Source organism: Bactrocera neohumeralis, chromosome 5 (genome assembly GCF_024586455.1).
Source record: "Bactrocera neohumeralis isolate Rockhampton chromosome 5, APGP_CSIRO_Bneo_wtdbg2-racon-allhic-juicebox.fasta_v2, whole genome shotgun sequence".
In the NCBI taxonomy this organism is placed as follows: Eukaryota; Metazoa; Arthropoda; class Insecta; order Diptera; family Tephritidae; genus Bactrocera; species Bactrocera neohumeralis.
This window is the reverse complement of record NC_065922.1, coordinates 36801172-36825630: the sequence shown is the minus strand read 5'-3', so window position 1 is coordinate 36825630 and position 24459 is coordinate 36801172. Positions and strand designations below refer to the sequence as shown.

At 38.7% G+C, this 24459-nt stretch overlaps 1 long non-coding RNA gene across 1 annotated transcript in view; it reads right to left on the bottom strand.

The window, feature by feature from the left end:
* The window catches only part of LOC126759668 (uncharacterized), a 132885-nt gene extending 117601 nt beyond the window's left edge, over window positions 1–15284 (bottom strand). The window contains exon 1 of the long non-coding RNA XR_007667038.1: window positions 15162–15284. This is a non-coding gene — a long non-coding RNA (uncharacterized LOC126759668). The remainder of the gene's footprint in view (window positions 1–15161) is intronic.
* Between the last annotated feature and the right edge of the window lie 9175 nt (window positions 15285–24459).

Sequence of the window (24459 nt, the reverse complement as noted above, 5' to 3'; positions counted from 1 at the left end):
TAATCTGCAAAAAAAATTTTGTTCATTCATACCGTTCCAAGGATATTGAATTTTTTGTCCCCCTACCGCTTTTAAAACGTATGGCACATCCATCGTTAATTAAACATTATAATTTTAAAACAAATATTTATCTTCGACTTCAAAATGGGTTCCATTTAAACGAATACAAGCAAGCTAACGCTTGATTCAATTTTCCATACACTTGTCTCAGTCTAGTCTCGGTTGGGATGGCCTTTAGTGCCTTCAGCGTATTTTGGTTTTTTTCGATTTCGGCTAATTTTTTGTAGTCCCCGTCGCTAGATTGTCTGCCAGTTTCGACGTTATGATATTGAGTTGCTCTGCTATGTCTATGATGCCCACACGTCGATTTTCAAGCACATTTTCTTAAATATTTTTTTTCTGTTTTCATCATCGACAAATGGGAACGGACAACCCACATTAGGCGACGACTTCATGATCTGCATTGATTGCTTTCTGCCGTTCAAATATTTTTTTTAGAATTACAAATTTTGTATACTTTATTTGAAATAGTGAAAAAGTATTTCACATATAAAAAGTATCAAAAACTAAAAATATCACTGTCTTATCACTCGCACCGCGTACTTTCCACCCAAATCTCCTCATGTCGTTCATTGCAAAGCGTTTGATGCGTAGCAGCCATAAAATTATGGCTGAAGAAGTAAATATTGTAGTCGCCGTAACCCTTTTTGCGATTTATTGTAATTTAATAAATAGTGCGGATCAGACTGTAAAGCACTCTTCATGCAAACATACAAACAACTTGACGCATACACACATGTGTCGAAAGTACTGTTAACTCTGGCTTGTAAAATGGTTAACGAAAACCATTGTAAGCGCCAACAAACTAGCAACAATAGCAACAAACGTCGCTCATGTGTAGCAACTGAGTATGGAAACAAAGGTATGTATGTAGATATGTATGTAAGTGTATGCTCTAAACTATATTTCGGCTTCATATTTGTGTCTCGACACTGATTGCTGCGTTCGCAATCCTTTTTGGCGCACACCAGTCAACCGGCTAATTCAGCGCTTTTCTTAAATTATTACAGCAAGTATATTCATATGTACATATATGTATTCTAAAGCATAACAAAACTGTTATTTTTGCAAGCACTGCTAACATGACTAGGCAATCACTGCGTTGGATTGCAACAAAAGGCGTCTACTCCAACCTGGGTGTATTCTGGATTTGGGACACTGGTTGTTTGGCTATTAGAATTGAAGTTAATCCTATGTTAGTTTCTCAGTGCAGCCACTAGACTGTTTCCAGTTATGGATATGCAGTGTGGAATGATTGAAGACACTCAGCAAAATATTTGAAAGATTTGAAAAATTTGAAAGATCCTTATATTCTCCCTTTACACACCGATGCCACGAAAAAGATTTGTGATATATATTTTTTGAACAGATACCCCAAATAATATTGAGAAATGTTACCGCCTTGACAGTTCTTGGCTGCATCTTATTTCAGGTGCGATGCACTTAAGTTGCCCAGGAAGCCATTAAGATCACTCACCGACTGATTACGATCCCCAACTTAACGCAGATTTTCTCTGGCGACCTAAGTCTGTTTGGATCAGAAAGTAACTAGTAGTAAGCTTTAAATGAAGATTAGGGAAAAGGTGAGCCACGTTATGTTTTTGTATGTCAATTAACACCTTGTATGTTCTAACTTGACATGTGGTTCTCAGATAAAATGGTTTCATCTGTTCTGAAACACCTCCAACAATTTATACCCCAAGTTCCGTTGCTCTTAATTCGATACTAAAACCGGTAAGACTTCATCTAAGATGGACAACTCTCAGAAACTGTCCAGGTATTTCTAAACACAACCAAATACGCCTAGGTTAGCTGCAGATACCTGATGGTTTTTTCTCTGCTGTCGCGTTCCCCACAAGTATAAAAGTATATACGGGTAGAATAATGCACTCCCACGAAAGTAGAATTAGGATTTTGCCTACAAGGTTCTCGTAATCTCAAAGGTTAGTTTTAGGTTTATTTTCAGAACAAGACACTGCTAATCATTTTAGGCTAACAATTTTACACCAACCTTTCCTTGGTGCTTTAATAAATACTTTCTAAATAAGATAGAAGCAAATAAATCAAATTTAGATCTCTTCAGAGGCATTCAAGATTATGAAGTCAGGGAAACAGTCTCGAAATAGTCACTTAGAATTGTAGCAAATTTATCGGCTTACGTCGACCGTGCTTGGGACTCAAGAAGACTTTTAAACACCAACTATCATAGAAATAGAGTTCATTGTTCTTCATTTACCAACCCTAGTTTAACTTTTTGTGAACCAGTCAGTTGAATAGCCCTACTTAGAAATAAACTATATCGAAAATGAATAATACATGCTTAAAACTCTCTACAAAAACAGTAATGATATAACCCGAGAATTCCGAGATAGATTTAGAAAAATCACCAAGAATTCCTAAGACATAAAATTGTCCGGTATTTCGTTGAACCCTTCTCATTAAACAAGTGGTTCTGAGAGACCTATGAAACCAAACCTCAAATAAGAATGAGTTGGAATTTAATTGCTAGTTGAACTTCAAATATCGTTTATGGACTAGTTCCAACCCTGTATAATCTTCTTCTTCTGTACTGGCGTATTCAACGCTTACGCGGTTATATCCGAGTTAACAACAGCGGGCTAGTCGTTCCTTCTTCTCGCTATTTTGGGCCAATTTGACATACCAAATGCAGCCGAACCTTCTGCATCTGATCTCTCCAACAGAGTGGAGGTTTTCCTTTTCCTCTGATTCCACCGGCGGTTACTAAAACGAAAACCTTCAAAACTGGAGTGTTCTCTTCCATCCGGAAACATGACCTACCCAGCGAAGCCGCTGTATCTTGGTACTATGTATGTAAATGAAACCGAATATCTCGTACGTCGTTCCATAGACTAGGGTGCTTCTGGATAAGCAGTTACAGTTGTAGGACTTTACCCAATTCTTACGCTTGCGTCCTCGCGCACCCTTAAAACGTGAGTAAGCCTTGTGGAAGATAAACTAGCAAACCCTTGTGAAACCTTGGTTCACGGCTAAAAGGGAGGAAGCTTCAGCGGAGCCACTTCGACATATTCGGTTTAAGGGTTCGCTTAAGTCTAATGTGAAAGGTAAATAAGAATGGATAGTATTTTTTTTTAACCTCAACTAATTCTTGAAATTAGGTATTTTCAAATTATAAAGTTTAAAAGTCAATTTGATTAAGTCATTTCGACAGTGTATTCGTAAGGCCAATGCGTCTAACACACACCAAGAACAACTCAATTTCTCTGCGACTAACGCTCTAAATTACGGCAACGTGAGCATTGTAAAGTAACGCTTAAGCTTTCCATTTCTGGGATATTAGCTTCCCGCACCGCGAAACAATAAGCAAGACTCTCCATTGGCATATGAGTATGTAACTCAACCGCTGAGCCATTTACCCTTTGATTCATGCTTTTAACCAATACCAAGGAATATCTGCACAGCATTTTTATGGTCGCGTATGTGTGGTCGCCGCGACCGCCGATATATAGGCAGAGCTAGAAGAAGAGGGAGAGTGGTGATCAGACGTTAGAGCCGGGAGCCGGCTAAAGACTAATTTTATGATGCGAAGAGAAGCACCAAAAATTGTGGCTACGAAGAAAATGAAAGTACATGCAAAGCTTCGCAGTAAGCGAGCTAACTGTATGCCTGTGTATGTGTGTTCGGCTCACACCTTCCGCCGGCGAAACCCCCAAATGTAGACTGTCTATAAGGGATTTAAAATTGTTATATTTTGTAGTGAAGCATTTATTGTGCTTTGTAGTAGCCCGATATTATTACATGCCTGCTTTTTGTTGTAGTTTTATTGTTGTTATTCATTGTGGTATTCGCATGAAATTGGTATGGAAAATAAATTGCGCTCGCTAAATGCACAGTACGCCGAGTGATGGTAGCCGAAATGATTATTACACCGCCACCGCCACCGCCGGCGAAGAGCTCGGTAGTCGGCTGCTTTATTGGCTGGATGAATAGATGAGGCTATAAAATGTGAATGAGAATGCAACCCTGAAATCGTATCGTGTGTCCGTCGAATTCGATTGTTACATAGTTTGCCCGGTTGCCAAGCGTTTGTGTAGTGCGGCAAACACATATGCGTCCACTGCCCCCCTACACACATGCTAAGCCCAAGGTGTATAGAAGTCTTGATGCGAAAAGGACTGTTTCTTGTGTTATCCTTGTAAGCGCATGCCATATCCTATATGGTGTATAATTGTTAAGATTTCCTTACTCAAATTTATTGTGTTGTTTTATTGTGCGAATAGTTTGCCCATCCCGCCGCTCACTTCCCACTCACCGTCGCTAATTCAAAATAATAGTTTTGTGTTGCTTTTGCATTGTTTGTTGTCCTTTGGCGTTGTTGTTGCTTTGGTCTGTGTAATTTGCATTTGGTCCCGGCTTAGCGCTTCACATGCTCTTCTTCTCTCTTCTTCTCCCTACCGCAAAGGCCGCAACGCGCCATAATTTCTGATTATAAGTCGAAGTTATGAGGTCGCCTTGGCTGGTGCTGAGATTATGGACTGTGTGGCTTTCTTTGCGCCATAAATATTCGAAAATGGCACTCTAAATTAAATCGTTGGCTAATAATAATAATGAATGTTGATATAAATAAAGCGTCTGTTTAATTGGCAGTGGAGTGGCTTTGGAGAGGGACTTAATCCTTTTTAGGTACATTTTTGGAACAACGCCATTGAGTTAGAGAAATGGAAAAGCGATTTATTTGTTAGTTGAGAATGTATCTAAATGTATGGTTAGAGGAATACGAGTTCATATAATATAGAAAGGATGCTGGAAAATATTCTAAACTTTTTTCTAAAAGAGAGATACCAAACGTAGCAAAGGTACTTATTTTAATAGCGCAGGATCTGAGGTTCAGAGAATATTACCTAAGGAATCTACCTCAAATTTTGACCATGAGTACTCGAAAGCTGAAATATATTTGAACTTAGATAGCGGAGATTATCCTTTTAGTTTAAGATTGCTGAAGTCTTTATAGTCCAGTCATTTAAGCTTAAATTAGGTAAGAATCTCGGAATTCGATATACCAATTTATATCGCTGTAAATACTTATATATTGACACCTTAAAGTTGTCTCAAAACCTACATATGGTAGGGTATACCTACTTTAGGTTGTCAATATACAAGTATTTACAGACATATATATGTGTAAATGGGTATATCGAATTCCGAGGTGAACTTACTATATTGACTGGACTATTAGGCGTGGAGAAGTAGTTCACGAAAAAAGCATACAATCACCAAAAATTATGAAAAAGTACATTCTTGTAAGTTATTTCTGGGTTTAATGAACCATAAACTATCCATCCGTTGAACAATAATTAAACAATAAGTTCATATATGAACTTCAGAGAGAGATAACTACAATATTCACAACAATAACAAACTTTTTGGACGTAAATGTGGCCGTTGGATATCGGAAATTCTATAGAATTTTTTAAGCCAGCTCCCTAATCCCATGAGAGGTTTCACAATTATGTGTGAATCAAAAGCCTCCGCCTAATGAAGTGGATATTTTTAAACGCATAGAACTGGAAGTCAGCTCACTGAAGATCAGTTTCAAAAAATAGAGTTCATAAAGCTATGAGAGAAAATGCTTCTGGGCAAGAGGAAAAAAATGCATCGCGTTGTAACGTAGTAGGTAAAGTGTGCGAAAAAATTAAGATATCGTGATTTTTGTTGTCTAGAGTAACATAAATATTCCAAAATATTATGCTATCGAAAAAAGTTAGCGGTCCTTTCATGCAGCCCACTTTTGTGGAACCATCTTTCGTGGTATATGCAAGAGTTATTTTGGCTGAATTATGGAAATATCGTTGTATAACAGGTCAATTGAAAAGTCCCGGCCAGTGAGCGCCCAAAAGAGGGGGTTTTCGGCGAAAACATCAAAAAATTTATAAAATAATTTTGTGTGACAGTAAAGTGAAGTTGTACGAGATAACAGGGACTCTAAAGATATCAACTGAGCTTCTATGGCATATCATTCACGAATATTTAGATATAAGAAAGCTCTGTGCAAAGTGGATGCCGCGCGAGCTCACTTTTGACCAAAGCCCATGGGAAGTTAATGAATCGGATGGGTCTTTGAAACGTAATAAGCCCGATTTTTTGCGCCGACTTGTAGCAATGGATGAAACATGGCTCCGTCATTTCACTCCGAGGTTCAATCGACAGTCCTCCGAGACACGATGAACCCGCATCAAAGCGTGGAAAAAGCATAGGTCGGCTGGCACAGTTAAGGATAATATTTTAGGATGTGCAAGGAATAGTTTTTATTGGCTACCTTGAAAAGGACTATTAACAAAGAAATTCTGAAATTTTTGAAAAAAATATTTTAAACTCGTCCATTTTCAGTGGCTCCTCGGAAATCGAAAAAAATCCTTCGTCCGAGTCTTGAAAATTTGTATCCGAAAGACATGTGTAAAATTTCATGAAAATCGGTTCAGTAGTTTTCGAGAAATCGTGCCAACCGGCTTCACAGTTTCGAGCAAAATACGTTTAAGGACGACGCCTAGCTAGTCTCGAGCACCAATTTCTCAAGACTGCATCTCCAAAACTATTACTCGGATCAACTTGATCAATTTAGGGCAATAATCTAAAGGGGTTGCAGAATTTAATAAGCAATAAAAAATTCGAATTTTGAAACCTGTTAACCCATGTAACCGCTTAATACTTGGTTCTCCTCGTTTAATAGAAGAATTTTCTCATCCAGGAGCTCAACTAATTCAAACTGTCTGAACCCTACGCAGTGTTCGAAATGACTTCAGCCCAGAAATCGAAAGGAAAAATATGTAGGATTAAAGCTCCAACTTTCTTAATTACAAACCCTAATTGTTCATTTGTTCTAAATAATATCATGCTAAAAATATGATTTTAACGATACAAAAAATATATTGATTTCAATCAAGCACTACTGAATATAAATACTTTGGCTTTCGAAGTCAATAATTAATGATTCCAAAAGTAGATTATGTACTTCCTTACACATTAACACTGCGTGACACATTCGTTTTGATAAGCTCATCGTAATTATTGCTGACTTTAATTATAGCGAACCATTTCATATCAAAACGCATTAAAATTAACAATATTATCGGCATGCAACCCTACCAAATTAACCGCTGAGGGCGCATAAAAGTAATAGGCATTAACGACAACGAAAGCAAAGGCTTTAATCAGCGCTTATTAAGGGGAGCACCATTTCACCAGACATACATAAATACAAATCTATAAATGAACACGTATGTGGTGTGATAAAAGGAAATGACATGGTTTGGCACAGTGAACTGGTAAATAACGGTGCGTGACCGCGCATCGCTTTAATTTCGACAGGCAGCAAAAAACAATAGCAAATAATATTAAATCAAAATGGTGGCAGGAGAAAGCCTAAAAGCTAAATGACAATCAGCGTTAAGCGAAATGCGCTCGGCCGCTCAAAATATTTGATTAACCCTTGGCATTGCCAGCGCAACAACACAAATAACAACCAGCAATTCCACAACCCTTTGCCGTTGACAAGTGAATAAGTGAGTGGGATCACACGAACACACATGACACAGACATATTTCCCCCACGCGCTCCCCTTGACTAACGCCCAACCTTTTGGTTTTGGATCTTAAGGCCATTTGACGAGTTAATAACCCTTTTAACGCGTGTGAATCGTGCGCCACCAAATGCAGCAGGTGGAACTGTAGTGACTAAATGTGGCATTGTATTGTGTTGGGCTGGGATTTGGGGAAAAGGCGCGCGCGTTGCAAGCTTAAGTGGCTTGGACACCCTTTCGCTGGTCAACTCACATATAATTTTTGTGTCGGGCAAAACATTCACTCGCTAGCTCGCTCACTAATTAAATTGTACAGTTGTGGCAGGCGCATTTGGACAGTCACCAATGTGGACGCGCGGCATACACGCATATGGATGGCGGCGCTTAATTGAAAGAAGTCACGTGATGTGAATCTCAAAGTGACCGCAGACGCGCTAGCCAACAAAATAACGGCAATGTTTTAATAGAAGGCGCATAAAAGCCGATAAGCATGAAAGTGGTAAATTGGAAAAGTGCAGAAAAGGATTAGAGGTCGAGCATAACGGTTGTCAATGAAAGCACCGTTAACTGTTTGGACAGTGGGGGTTAAGTGCTCGCCACAAGGATTTAGTAAGATTCCGAATAAGACTTTGATTTGGTTTCGACTGGTCAAACACCAGCTATAAACCTGCAAACAAATATTATAGTTGTTATGGTGTGGATGGAGAGCAACTTGTAAGACATTTAAAATTCATTTGAAATGTTCGAATTAAATCAAAAGAAAACTCACACCGAAGGGAGTCACAACCGAAAGTTTACCGACAGTGTGTGTGTGCCAAATATCCCGAACATCCATTAAGTTGTTAAACAAGACAAACAACAAGAGAGGCGGACCGCATACATGTGACCTAACAACGCACAAACGGCTGCAGAAACACAGAGTGCCCCACGCCACTTTAATTAACTTAAGAATTTGCATTTCTTTAGCTGCAATGCGCCGTTATTTGTAAGGCATCATAAAAAGGACGACAGCAAGCAACAAAGCGGACCCCTACCAACCACCCAGCACTCCAACCCATGTCCGAGCAACGTTTATGCAATCATCAATGCGTCGTCAAAGTGACCACAAGCGTCCAACCGCAGTCGCAGGCGACCAACAGTCTGTGAGACCGCATCGGCCGCCGCCGTCGATGACGAAAACATCTTAAAGAATTTGTAAAGCCAAAGCAAAGACGTTGTAGTCTCACACCGAGCTAGACACTGCCGCAGCGTCCATTTGCAATACAAATGTAAGTATGCGTCCGCCTTCACTTTGCCTACTTAACACGCCCAGTAAGCGCTCGGTTAAGTGGGTCCAACGGATCAGGGGTTGGGGAGTTTCGACTCAGAAGCCTGTAAAGTTTACCAGCTTAAACTTATATAAAGAAATTTTATGACGCAGCAGCGGCGTGAAGTAACCACAGCAAAGCCAAGCTGTTGCACGTGTGGCATATGGATGAAACGGCTGAAACCCTAACCGGGTACATACTCAACCATTCATCCGTTGGACCATCATATCGTGCCATCTTATATGCTTATATTAATGCACACAAGCATCTGGGTATATGCCTTGGAATGTGTGTTGGCGCACGATTTGCATAGATTGGAGTGTTTTGAATATGAAATCAACATCAACTTGCCGATAAACCCATACACACGTGATGCGGGTGTGGGTTAAGTGATTGAAAAGCAATGGCAAAGGTTTCCTTGATAATCTGCAATCGTCTTGTAAATTTCTTACTTTCCTTCCGCCTACCCCCAACCGCTCATTTACAGTTGTCAAAGCCAAATGCGCGCTCACTCATTCCACACGTCAGCTGCCGGTTGCTTCTCCTTCGCTTTTGCTTAGGTTTCTTATTTTGTAGCTCGTTTGCATATGCAATCAGCAAATCTGCACAGTCATCTGGTTGTCTCGAGCAAATTTTTGCACGACTTTGAGGTTAAGGTGAAAACAATTTAATTCAATAATCAAGCAAATTTGAAAAAATAAATAAATTAGAAATTTGCAATCTGTTCATGATGGCGATGGTGGCTGCAAGGGGCTTTGGAGATTTTGCAAATTAAAAATTAGCTGACAAGATATTTTGATGCGTGCCACAAATTGATATACCATAGTATATACATATGTAAATGTATGTGTTTTTATGTATATTACCACACACAACTTGGAAATCATTTATTTACGCATACATATAATAAGAAAAATCAACGGTTTGATGTGGTTTGTGGGCCGGTGGAATCATCGTTCCATATTTCTTCAAAAATGATGCCGGTGAGTACGTCAATGGCCACAGTTACGCGCATGATAAGTGACTATTTGATGCTTGAAATTGAAACTCGTGATCTCAGGGACATTTGGTTTCAACAAGATGGCGCCACTTCTCACACATCGCATCAATGAATGGCTTTATTGAGAATACATTTCGGGGAAGAGATAATTTCGTGTTTTGGGCCTGTCGATGCGCCACCAAGACGGTGTGATATCGCACCATTAGACTTTTTCCTGCGGGGATATGCAAAGTCTAAATTCTATGCGGGCAATCCCGCTTCGGTTATATGAAATTAGCCACGAAATTTGCTTCCAATTTCACAGAAGGAAACATCGGAGACCCTATTAGTATTACCGGCTTAGTTTATTTCGCTCTGCCCGTCCACCTGTTAATATTTTAGTTCCTCAGTTTTTGAGATATCGAACTAACTTTACTTTTACTTTTCTTAAGAAGCAAGAAGCTTCTCATTTATTGAAGCGGCCATACATACTGTGTGATTGGTATCAAGTGCTTGTATAGAAAATTATTCATTTAAAGAGATATCTTCTCGAAACGTAGCATCAGTTATTGTCCGACGTAACGGTGCAATCTATAATTTTCTCTTTTTTTTCCGAAAGACATGACAAACGGATCAAGGGGAGAGGAAACGATTCAAGTCGAAGAGAAACACGCACGCTTTTTACTCACATAGTCTCCAAAGGACTACAGGACGGCTGTTGGCCTTGTGGCAGGTCACTAAAGTGGTTAGAAAGTAGGCATTAGAAGCATTGCTTCCGTTTAACCTTATCTAAAACTAGTCTCAGACATTTAGAAGCTTACCAGGTCAAGGGTCCAGTTGACGTATCAAATCGTTCTTAAAATTCGCATAAAGCGTTGACGTCTTGTAAGCTCAAATTATCCTGAACCTCCATATGGCATTTCTAAACGCCAGAAGATCTATGTATGGCGTGATAGCCGGTCGGTATAACCTTACTTAACCTAACCTAAGCTGAGATAAGAAAACCATAATCTAGTGAGGCAGCTGGACTTACTCTTCCGTAACACTATATATTCGTGAATTTCGGAATTAATTTTGATAGCCATAATGTTCACACTGATTTGAGTAAAGGAAATTTCAAATCTCAATCAAAAATATTTCCCAAATATGTTTTGAAAATGGTAATAATTTTCAAGATTAGCTATAAACATGTGGGTCAAATTTTATAAAGGCGAACTTCCCGTACTATGGTGAAAACAAAAATTCAATTAGTTTTTGCAATATTAAAATATTAAAGACAACGATTCTATCCGACAACATCAACTTTTATAAAAAATAATATATAACTTAACCCCCAACGCAATTTCCCAGTGAAGATGAATCGTTGCGGTTAATCACAATTGTCGCGTTTTCGCTTTTAAACATTCGCGATAACCACTTTTTTTCTTTTTGTGGCAAATAAAAACAAGGCAAACGTTCCCGCGGTTACCACAGTGCAAACACAAATATTGTTTACCTCCCCTCACCACAGCGCCACAATGAGCCGTGCACACTTCAGGGGACATGTCAGCACAGAACATATACCAATTTGTACCGGAGGCGGTGAAATATGCATAGAACAAGGTAAACACCAACAACAGCAGGTCACGCCAACAGGAGGGCAGGAAGACACGGCGACTGCCATGAAGCGCTGCGTGCGGCATCGTATGTCAAAATAAACAAGTTCATGTCATTGCAGAAATTTCATTTAATTTGCTTTGGCGTGTGGTTGTCGCGAGGAACAAGCGCAAATACACACATATGTATGTGTGCATGTATGTGTGGGTGGGGGTACAAATGTTGACTGCGTTAAATGAATAAAAGTGAAAAATGGCTAAGGACTTGACAGCGGAGCGGAAGCGGAAGCGCTCAAGCGACCAGGGCACCCAACGAGCCGCTGGTGGTATTCGCGAACTCTCACACACTCCTATAACCGTTATGTCGGTATGTGTATGCATGTATGACTGTTTATGAGCAAACCTTCATCGCGAAAGCAGCCACGTAAAAATCCGCGTTCAACGGAATTTCGCGGACGACTGAACCTGAGCCCAAACGCAACCTGCACACGCGCCCTTCCCTTCTATTGTCTTTTTTCTGCCTTCAGGAAGGCGTTCAAATTGCAAATTACCGCCGCTGATGAGGGCAGCGTTGCCGCGGAAGCGAAAAATTATGCGTTTTATAAATATGACTTCGCGGGAGGCACATGCCAACAACAAAAATGAACGCTAATTTCTGATAATGTGTGTGTGTATGTGTATGCGCGTGGGTTGTTTGTCATTTTCGCAAAGGGTCGCTGATTTTCCGTTCCGTTATTATGCGTATTGACAATTTTCGCAAATTTTGTAATTTTTTTCTTCCGTTATTTTTTTACCGCTGTTCATTTTTTTGATAGCATTGATGTTGTTGCTGTTGTTATTCTCTTAGTCATGTGGTAATTGGATAATGCGATACTTTGGTGTGATTTGAGGCGCGTTAAGTGAATTAGATTGGTTGTTCAAGGTAAGGAAGATAGATGGAAGAGCAAATTAATATATTTTTGTAATAATGAAAATGTGACATATGCAGGCGCAGACAGAAAAATACGATATAAGGGTACTAAGTGAGGTATAGAGATCAAACTGTGAAGTGGTAATAGAAAATATAAAATCGTGCCCTGCATCATCTTGAATTTCGTATATCAATTTTCGCAAACCCGAACCAAATTTGGTCACTACGTATTGCTCCCTCAGTTTGTCCGATTATTTTCTATCTACGTTGGTATTCAATATATATTTTCAGTTGAAGTTTCTTTTTGAACAAAACACAACAACAGGATATTCTGAGAGGAACGATATCTAAAACTCTTCCGACGAGTTCGAAATTATTCACGAGTGAATGCTGTCTTCTCTCTTATCATCGCCAATGAAATTTTCCATTAAGTAGTCTGTCATATTAATGAACTCGAAGCAAATAATTAAACTCATCCTTCAATTTCATGGGGTCCAGGTCATTTACAAGTTGGACATAACACTCAAGCACCCTATCAGGTACAAACCCTAGAGTTATTGTCTGTGAAATGCCTTTCTTATATAAGTATACTCATCCAGAACATCTCAGCCAAGAGCTAGTGAAACTTAGTTATTTTTCCAATGTTTTAATATTTCAAAGCTGAGTAGGAAAATTCAAGTTTTTGGTTTATGTCATATATGTCATTGACGAAACGGAAACGACAATACTTTTGGAAAAAGTATTTTTGTGTGGAGTTTGTTGGAGTGATCTTCCTAACGGACGTTTCAAAGCTTGGGAAGAAGGTTGGTGGAGGAGTGTATTGTCAGAAGCTCTCTATCAACTTCAGTTCCAAATTTCCTGACTAATGCAGTATTTTTCAAGCAAGATTGCTGTCATAAAGATAGCATTAGTTTTACTGATTCGAAGTGCAGCCACCTTCAGAGAAGTTACTATCTTCTGTAATAGCATGGCGGCGATACTAGCCTTGAGCTCACTAACCGTGCGTTCATGGCTGGTTAAGAAATGCATAACCTCATTATCAATGGCATCGCGTCACTATGTGGTAAGACTAGGGTACTAAGTCACAGAGGTATCACAGGTAGCTGTAAAGCTGATGAGCTGGCACGGAAGCGTACCCTAGCCCTACTATAAGTAGAATGAGAACGGGTCCTTGCTCCCTTCTTCTTCTGTGATTATAGCTTAAAAACTAGAGACACACTTTAAAATACCCCATCAAAGTGACGGGAATAGAAAATAAATGCTTGAGCAAATTTCTATTAGTCACCTTTGTTAACTTATAAGATCGGACAAAGGAGTTGTAGCCAAAGTTTTATGGTGAAAGTTTAAGATGAACATTTTCTAGCTAAGCGAACGTGGCAAAAGTGTCGTGCATCACTCCAAAGTGTTGACTTGGGCGAAGAACGTCCTGGATGACCAAAAAAGTTGTAAGGTAAGGAACTAGAACCATTCGTCGATAAAGATTGTTGCCAAAAACAAAAACACTCTCAGAATCTTTGGAGGTCACTACAGCAGCTAAAAATACAGCTTGAACGCTACCTAAAAAAAAGTTATTTTTGCATGAGATTGTGGCTGGTAATGAAAAAGAGATCAATTACAACTCTAAACGCAGAAAATCATACACGAAACCTGACCAACCCAACGGGAAAGCCGAAAGTATTATACTTTCTTGTATTAGCGAAGATTTTTAGGATAAGCTCTGAACAATAGAGCAATTTACTGTAAGGGGGCTTCCCCACAAAGATTGGCTTATGAACATGTGGTGAAAACCTAATGTTATTTTCGGTAAAACGACAGTCATCCTTAAGTATCCATATTAATTGAGTAAATGTGAAAAGTAACAATAATTAAGGAAACCCATCCTCGGGTAAAAAACAGCCTTTCTTCAACAATATAAAAATGAAATATTTTATTATAGAAGAATTTTCAATTCTTACAAACATACATACACTATTAACAAAGAAATTCTGAAATTTTTGGAAAAAAAGTACTTTAAACTCGGCGATTGCGACGCCATTTCCGACCCTGCGGAAAATATATGCGCTCGCGTTGGCAAGATAACTTCTTGCAAGAAAGTGAAAAAATGAGTGCTTTAATTAAAACCTTAACTTAGAACTTGGTCGAAAGGAAAAAAAACTGAAAATTGGATTTTTGGCAAACATTTTTACAAAAAAATTAAAATATTCAGTGAAAATTTCGATAAATTGTTTTTTCAAATAGTTGTAATCGAAAAAAAATCCTTCGTCCAAGTTTTTAAGACCTGTGTAAGATTTTATGAAGATCGGTTAAAAAGTTCTCAAGAAATCTTCCCAACCGACTTCAAAAACATAGTTCCGAAAAAAACGCGTTTAAAGTAAATGTACTTAGCCTAGCTAACCTCGAGCGCACAAGTTCAAGGACCAACTAGAAAACTTAGGACAAACATATGCATAACAATTTTTTCAAAAAATACAGGCATTACTTAGTGAGATTTTTGAATATCTGTTGAGATTTTCCAGAGTTTGTGTATGAATTAGAAAATTATTCGAAGTTTGAGAGATAATTTATTTTAAATGGTACCGCTTTAATTTCTTTTTAAACCAGTCATACTTGTTAAAAACCTCATACGAGTATATATGTATATATAGTATATATGATAATGAACAACAATAAATATATAGTTGATAATTGATATGTAATTAAAACAAATGATTATAATTAATAATATTTAAATAATTTTTCAATTTATTTCACTCACCTTTGGTTTCCACATATTAGCTCCATTATTGCGCTTGCGATTAAATTGCTCCGATTGCTGAATGATTGACTGCTAACTCGCGAATTACACTCAATTAATACTAATAACGAAGTAAACCCGAAACGCGACGCCTAAGCCACATTAGCCGACACAAATCTGCATAATAAAGCAGCAACTACGCACATAGAGATTAACACTCACACAAACACTCGCGGCAGCAATTAATTAACACTTCGCACACATTTAAAACTTTATGCTTATTTAATTGATTTTATTGAGATATTGATTAATAAAAATAAATATAAAAGCGAACGGATTTACTTTAATTATGGCGCAATTTTTTCAATTGGAATGCCTTTATATACAGATATATTAAAAATAAAAGCTTTTATTTTTTTAACACGGTTTTTTAAACTTGAACTTTTTTTTTAAAAAACAATTTTTTCTTATTTCTTCTTATTAACTTTAAATTCGGTTTATTTAAAAAAAAAAACACTAAACTTTGACTACAAAGCTGTAGACACAAACTAAACTGGCCATCTGATATTAAAAAACACTTAACACTTTTTTCACTTTTATAAAATATTGCCTTTATTGCATCACATTTTCTTCATTTAATTTAGGCACAAATTATAATGACCATTTTTGATTAAAAACACTTAACACTATTTCACTTTAATAAAATATTGCCTTTTTACCTATCACATTTTTTTACTTTCATTTAAATTTAGAACACACCTTTTATTTATTATCGCATAAACCGATTTATTTAACCGATATTGATTGCAGCAACAACACTGTAGTGACCTTGTTGAAAACACCGAGCTGGAAACACTTAATTGACACGCATTAATTTTGGGCCCACTAGTGTGGCGACCATTTTGCTATTGGAAACTGCACGTAGCATAAAGGAGACTTTTATTTTCGCACACTTTTGCTTTTATAGCAACTATGCTTCAACACTTTCATTACACGACGCGACTTGATAGGATTACTTTAACATATATTTACATATTTCACACTTTTCACACATTTTACACTATATGTATAAGCGCATTAAAGGACCACGAATCACAACATTAAACACTAACACCCGAACGAAGCGACAACCGATTTGCAACTAATCCACTTGCATTTGCTGTTCGTTTACTCGCTGAAACAATGAAGTGATCGCACTTTTGAGTGAAATTTGGAGTTTCTTAAGAGTTCGTTGTTCTTTGAGAGCTAAAACGAAAAAAAAGAAGAAATTAAAATTTAATAAGAAAACGAATTAATAAAAAAATTAAAGAATAAAAATAAGAAATAATTAAAATTTAAAAAATATATAAAAAAATTATGGAATTTATAAAAGAAATAAAAATAGTTTTAAGTCGAAATGACAGTTAATATAAAAATATTGTTTCAAGTTATTTTAAAATAAAACAAGCAAATCGGTCAGTCTGCATATCAGCAGTATGCTATAGTGGTCCGATCTAAACAATTCTTTCGAAAATTGTATTGCTGCTTTGGACAATAATTCATGCCAAATTTGGTGAAAATACAAGGTGGGTTCCAAAGAAAATAGGACTTAAAAAAACAGAACAAATGGTTTTTTCGTCAAAATCGATTTATTTTATTCAAAATAGTCTCCTTCTGCTTCAATACAGCTTTTTGCACAGTCCAAAAGCATGTCGAACGAGTGTTTTTAGCTCGTTGGCCGATATGGCCGCCAGTAAGGCGGTGCAAGCCTTTTTCCATTCATGGGCAAAAGCATTTTTCCGAAAGGGAAGAAGTCGCACGGTGCGATATCAGGTGAATACGAGAAGTAGTTAATGGTTAAAATGTGATTTTTGGTCAAATAATCGGTCACAAGCGTCGATCGATGAGACGGCGCATTATCATGCAACAAACGCCAACTTTCATCTTCGCGATATTCGGGCCGAACACGTCGAATACGGCGCACCAAACGCTTCAAAACTCCAAGGTAGAATACCGCATTAACGTTTTGGCCGGGTGGAATAATTTCTTTGTGGACAATACCATTGGAATCATAAAAACAAATCAGCATTGTCTTCACTTTTGACTTCTCCATGCGCGATTTTTTGAGTTTCGGCTCGTCCAGTGCCTTCCATTCAGTACTCGGTATCATATTGGAAACACTACGTTTCATCACCAGTCACAATATTGTAAAGGAGGTTTTTGTCCTTTTTGACCTCTTCAGTGATGTCCTTCGAAAGTTGGATTCTGAGCGATTTTTGGTCGTCAGTTAATTTGTGCGGAACAAACCGTGCACACACCTTTCGTAAGCCCAAATGTTCGGTCAAAATGCGATAAATCGATGTTTTTTAGATGTTCAATTCCATTTCCATGAATTTCATTGATGATTTCGGCTGATTTTTGATGAAATCACGCACAGTTTTGATGGAATTTCCGGTGATCACGGATTTTGATTGGCCCACATGTTGATCGTCATTTATGTTCCCAAGACCCAAAAGTTGATACCACTCGTGCACTCGGCTACGGGATGGGCAATCATCGTCATAAACTCATCAATTGAAAAGTTTCGGTAAAAGTTTTACCAATTTTAAAACAAAATTTAATGTTGGCTCTTTGTACGAAGCTCATTTTCGCACCGATAACACAAACATATCGTACTGACACTTAAAACGCAATAACTTCACTTCCAATCAATGAAATGTCATGAAGTTCTCACTGGACAATCGATAAAGATAGCAGATTCTAACGCACCAGACATATAGATGGCGCCACCAGGGGGTCCTGCTTACTTTAGAATGCACTTTGTATCTTATCAAATGAAAAAGTTTTCTATACAAGGACTTGATTCCGATCGTTCAATTTGTATGGCCGCTATATGTTACAGTGGTTCGATATCGGCGGTTCCGCCAAATAAGCAGGTTCTTGGGAAAAATTTCAGTTCGATATCTCAAAAACTGAAGTACTGGCTTGCGTATTTACAAACAGACAGAAGGACATGGCTAAATCAGCTCAGCACGTCACGCTGATCTTTAAAATAAAAACGTTCTTCTGTTACAAACTCCATGACAAACTTAATATCCCCTGTTCGGATATTGAATACTCTAAGCAAATAAAAACTACTTAAAAACCCTCTACTCTCATCTTCAATTTAAAATTTAAAGTATATTAAGCAAGTCCCAAGCAACAGCAAACACGTTCGCCTACCATTCGTGATTTATGCCAAAGTAAATGTATGAGGCAATCTTAAAATAACGTCGACTCACCACTTCGCTACGCATAAATCAATTTCGTTCGATAGGTTTCAAGCCACCTCTGCGAACCCCAAACGGACGCGTCTTAACCAAGCTACTGCTTCAGCCAAACACCTGCCGCCAACGCTGTCAATATCGAATTGCCCATGGAATTGCCAAAACGCGTGCACGCCCTCACACACACAAGTTCAACAGCTGTTTGTTGTGTATAAAAATTTGGGTTGCTTGCGGCGGAAGGGACTATAATTCATAACGGAAATGTCATCATGACGAGCCCGTAAAGGTTCGATTACGCATTGCGATGCTGTTGTTAAAGTGCTGTTTTGTGGTGTTTTGGGGGTGTAGCGAGAAACATTTTGTGGGAAAGGTGACACAGGTGTAACGAGCCAATCGCCGGAAGCGCCTTTAAAAGCTCGTATACATATACATACATTCAATATCGGTTTTCCTTAATATTGAGAAGCTTGTTAAAATGCCTTATTGGCTTTAAGACTAAACAGACTTAGAAAACTTGTAAATTATTGAGCTGATATTGACAAACAAATCATACAATGTCTGATGAAGTGAGATCCAAGACGCTTTAGCCTCTCGAAAAGGCGGATGTTTTGCGATCATTCTTCATTTTCAGCTGCGAAAATATCGGAATCTCAACCAATCAATATCAAATAGTAAGGACCAAGAAGTTTTATGCAATCGAATCAGTGAATATCGCTCTCAAGTATGTTATTCAACGAAGACCTAACCCCTCTAAGAATAACAATCTGATATAGGCAATTGCATTGAACTCTAATTTTTATGCGAGGACTATTTCTCAAGATAATTTTAGGATTTTCTAACGGGTTTTTAAACCCCAAACGTTAGCAATCGACCACAACACGTACGGGATTGGATAGATAACGAGAGCTGAATAGGGAAGTGAGACGCATTTGCAGACAAAACAAGAGAGAGGCCGAGATGCGTGAGTATGAAGTGCTTGACAAGCTGGCCAACAGGGCTAACGATCGAAAATTCTACGAAAAGATGCGCGGACTAACAGAAGGTTTGAAGACCAAAGCATACAGAACTCAAGGAGGTGATCTAGATGGTGAACCCGATTCCCCAATCGATGACGATGGAGCGGACGTTCCATTGCCCGACCATGAAGAAGTTCGAATAGCAATTACCCGTCTGAAGAACAAAAAAGCGGCGGGGCCGATGGATTGCCGGCCGAGCTATTCAAATACGGCGGCGAAGAACTGATAAGAAGCATGTATTAGTTTCTTCCTTTGCACAAAGCACTAAAATGGAGATCCCACCAGATTGTGGGATTACCAACTACCGTGGCATAAGCCTCCTCGACATCGCAAGGTTTTATCGAGCGATTGTGTGAAGAACTGAAGCCCACAGTCAACAAACTGACCTGGAAAGTCTACAATCGACCAGATTTTCACCATGCGCCAAATCTTGGAAAATATCCGCGAAAGGAAGATCGCTCAATGTCGCTATGTCTGGCGGGATGGTATAAACTCGGCTATAACCGCGTCATCGGTGTCTACGCCAATAAAGAAGAAGAAGAAACGTTAGCATGCAAAAAATGCAATAACTCAATACAACACTCTCAGAACAATAGCTTAAGTTCATGGGTGCGACTAGCATAAAAGCCTGAGTTGCTGAACCCTAAGGTTCCGGCATAGCCATATTTGAAAACAAGTATTTTTCTTGATTAACACTTGCCTAAGAAACCTCATTCGAAGTCGGGTCTCATATACCCCACAAAAGCTCTTCTAAACCCCATGTTGATCGGGTTAAAGAACTTATGTATATGTAGAAGTAGGTTAAGTAGTAAGGTCGATCCTGTCACAAGCGCCAACAGGGATCTCACTTGGACAACTTAATACACCGGTTCGTCGTGATACCTAAAACTCATATATCTGTATTGATCACAGGAACCCTCAATCCACAAAGCGCTTTGAGCCCTTCACAAAATTATTGAATCGAGCATGTCTCCTGGTTCGCGGAAGGTATGACTGCTGAGATGTTTCAACCTCGGAACCACGTAGGATAAAATATGTACTTGACTATTTCCACGTCACCTTCTTTCATACTTCTAGAAGTAACAAATTCGGCAATCCCTCCGTTTACTCGAAAAAAATTAAAATTTCAATAGAGAATACACTACAGCGCCACCACTAAACATTCCTGGCCTTTCAGTTATAAGCAAATAATATGTGGCAAGTGACCTTAACTACCGACAAACGCGCAACTCACATGTGCCACGTGGTGCTCCCACTCATGCATACACAACCGAACTCGTAAGTCACTCACTAACGCTCAGCAGCCCTTACTCCCGATGCGCTCGGTCGTTTGCCAATAACAAACTGCTTGCCACATTATTTTCCACTAAAGCCTTTTCCGCCATAATGCACTGTAAATGTCCTTAAAGCCTGCCACACACGTAGCTCTCCTCAGTCTCCTTGTTACTTCTATGTGTGCAAGTCCTGGGGTCCAACTAACAACCTCAAAGTCAACTAACACCCTCCTTCCGCTTGCACTTATGCTGCGTTGGCGTGTGCCCGTTGTTGACTATACTGTTGTTGTTGCTTTTTACATTTATTCAATATCAGTTTAGTCCATATCTACACACATACACACATACGCACGCAGCGAGCGATATGTAATCGATTTTTGATTGAATATTGCCAGGCATCCTGCATGTTTCGAGGCAAGCAAGCACATGCTTGAGTGCCGCGTGTATGTGTGTTGGTATGTGTGCGCTGCATGTGTGTGCCCGTTATAAATTTTCCGCCTTTTCAAATATCAATAACTGTAAATATTATGAACACGTCCTGTGGCAGCAGCGGGTTAAGCTAAGTGAGCCGTGTTGCTACCTCTCTGCCCTCCCCTCTGTCAACCTGCCGCACCCACGTTGCTTTGACACACTAATGTGCAACTAAGCTCCGACTCATATCCACTCCTTGAACCATATAATGTCTCTATGTGTGTAAAGCACCTTGCTATGTTTTCCTCCACCTTGCCCACCCTTTAACCTTCTATTTTGTTCGTACTGGCAACCACATGTGCCCCAGTGGCAAGTGCCATTTTGCTGCCACTTCAAGTGAGTTCGGTCCTACATTGCCTCGCCGTAGTTTTTTCTGCTTTCTTTAATCGATTATGCTTCTTCCGTTCTGCCTTCAGAAAAATATATGAAAAACTGCCGCAACTGTTGGCAAACGTTTAACCCTTCGGCATGCACACACACTTGCATACATATATGAGTATCATAACTGCGCTCAACCCCTTTCGTCAGAGCTATAAAATCGCAATTCTTATAGCCCCCGGTGCGGCGGCGTGTTTTCTCCGCTCAAGCCAGCACTCGTGTGTATGTTTGTATGAGTGCCTTGCTTCGTGCTTCCGCTTGTCCTTCGGTTTGTTACGCCAGCTTATAAGCAGTTATTCTAGCGGCATAAATCCAAATATGATCACTTCATAATTTGACATTGATGGATGATGTGATGGATGGCTGGTCGCTAAGTTGGCTTGCTGGCTCACTCTGCTTTCTTTTTGTGGGTTAAGGGGGTATCCTTCGTTGGATTCTATTTTCGTATGTGCAAACGAGCATTTGTTGCTTTTTATATTGATTATTGTTTTAGTTGATGTTATGGTTGGTTTTGTGGTCCGTATGTTGTTGTTTCGGTTTTGCTATCGTGTCATTCATCCGCATAACGGCACTTTGATGGTTTGATTTGATTCCTCACACGTTGATTGTTTCTCCGTTACTATTTTTCGCTGATGTGTTTTATTTTTGTGTTTTTCTTTGCTTCTTCAAAGACATGGTAATCAATTTTAGTTGATTCCCGAGACACTCTAACTTTGGTGTATTCGTTTCTGAGAGCAGAAACTAGAAATCTTTCGAGGTAAGGACTAAATTGGTTTCATTATATTGTAAGCGTAGATTTACGATCGACTGTTAATCATACCGATTCTACACTTTCCGAGTTATTAATCCGAGCTTTTCGGGGTCCCATTTTTCGTTTATCCGAAAAGCTAATATAATAGATTTTGAACGTATTCAAGACAGTACAGATCTATTTATTTGGGAAGGATTAGAAATAATGCCATATAATTCTTAGCGTGAGGACAGTTGAGACTAAGGGACCCAAAAATCATTGTAGACTCTTCCATATTCACAGAATTAAGTAAATGTTTTCAAACGTCTTCAAAATGTTTATATTTTCCTTTGAAAAGAAACACCCAAGCTATCCACTAAATCTCACGGCCACCCTCAGCTAGGTTAGATTATACTCGTTGGCTGGCTGTCAGACAATACATAGACCTACTAATATTTTGTAAGCCAATCAAAGTTTCAGTTCAGTTCGAGCTCAACAATTCGTAATTCGCTTTTTGCGAAATTTAAGAGAGACTTAATATCAAATTTTGATACTTCAAGGCTTAGAACCCTCCTTGATAACTAAGATGAGTTATTGATAACGCCAGGCTGAAGCAAGCTCGAGCTCAACAATTCGTCATTCGCTTTTTGCGAAGTTTAAGAGAGACTTGATATCAAATTTTGATACTTCAAGGATTAGAACCGCTCCTTTATAACTAAGATGAGTTATTGATAACGCCATACTGAAGCAAGAGATGTAATGCCCATCCGGCTCGCATGTGAAACCAGTAAATCGTAATCTGTCAGTAAACAAACAACCGTCCTGCAGCCCTTTGGAGATCATATGGGCCTTGCCGAAGATCTTGGCGATCTTACATGTTCTTAAGGTGTTCTATCTTAGCCTGATCCGTGTGTCAGCACTATCGGGAAATTCATTGCACATGGTTTTAGCGGCTTAAGTATTTTTTGTACTGATGCGGTAGCTAAACGGATGGCACTTTTGACAACCTCGTCAGTTATTTCTTTACCCGGAATGCTCTTCTGACCGGGAATACAGCAGCCGATTCCCGACAGTCACCAGATCTACTGCCTCTCTGATTCTATGGACATTTATTGACTTAACGGTTTGGTTATTGACGTATATATGGATCTACTTTATGTTGTTTCCAGCATAGTAAGCTATCTCAGCAGCTTTACTAACCGCAAAGACCTCCGCCTTGAAGATACTGCAGTATTCAAATGCAGGCGAACCAAATCGATAACTTCGATTACTTTTTATAATTAAAATTGATCGAATCACATGATAAGAATCGAATGTAAACAACAATCAGGCCTTGATTCAAGAACTTATCCTCATTTGTGAAAAAATAGAGAAAAATATATCACAACGTCTACTATATTATGAACCCTCGTCTAGCACAGATTGATCTCTCAATGTTAAAACACTTCCAGAGTGTTCTGGAGATTATCATTCGTTCCTACCACGAAGTAGAAAATATATAAATAGAGACATTTGCTCTAAAACTTTATTTAATATTTCTAAAGATCTGAATATGATCCAGTGTTCCAGAAAGTATAAAAATTTTACCAAATAACCACTCATTATTGTCTTAGGTTCTTTAAGGTCAATTTGAGTATCTTGTGCATAAGTATTATTTTTATTAAGAAGAGAAACTGCAATGTAGGGTATCAATAGTTCGCCAATACCAAACAATTCCTGTTGCATACGAAATGGACAAGTGAAACACCAATAATACAAGTATTACGGTAAATATGTGTGTAAGCTGTTGATTATGATAGCTCCACGGATGTTCAGAAAATGACAAAAAAGAAAAAAAAGTAGAAAAAATACAAAAGCAACACGCACATTCCACGGAATTCTGCGAAGAAGGGTGTTGATGAGAATGGTGATTGTTGGTGAGTGATGGATATCGATACGCTTGGTTATGGCGATTGCGATGGTTATGTTGCGGCGCTGATGGGGTTTGTGTGCATGCGGCTAATAGATTTTTTTACGACATTGACAATTTTCGCACACGACTGCGAACTGGAAGGGTTATTTCGCAAGGTAATCACTGGAGTTGCGAAATATTATTGCTGTTAGTCGGAGAAGGTGGCAAGTGAGGTGGTGTTTTTTGTTTTTTTTTTTTCAGAAGTTTCAGAGGCTCTTATGGGTGCTTTGAGTTGGAGCAATTTAATTTTATGG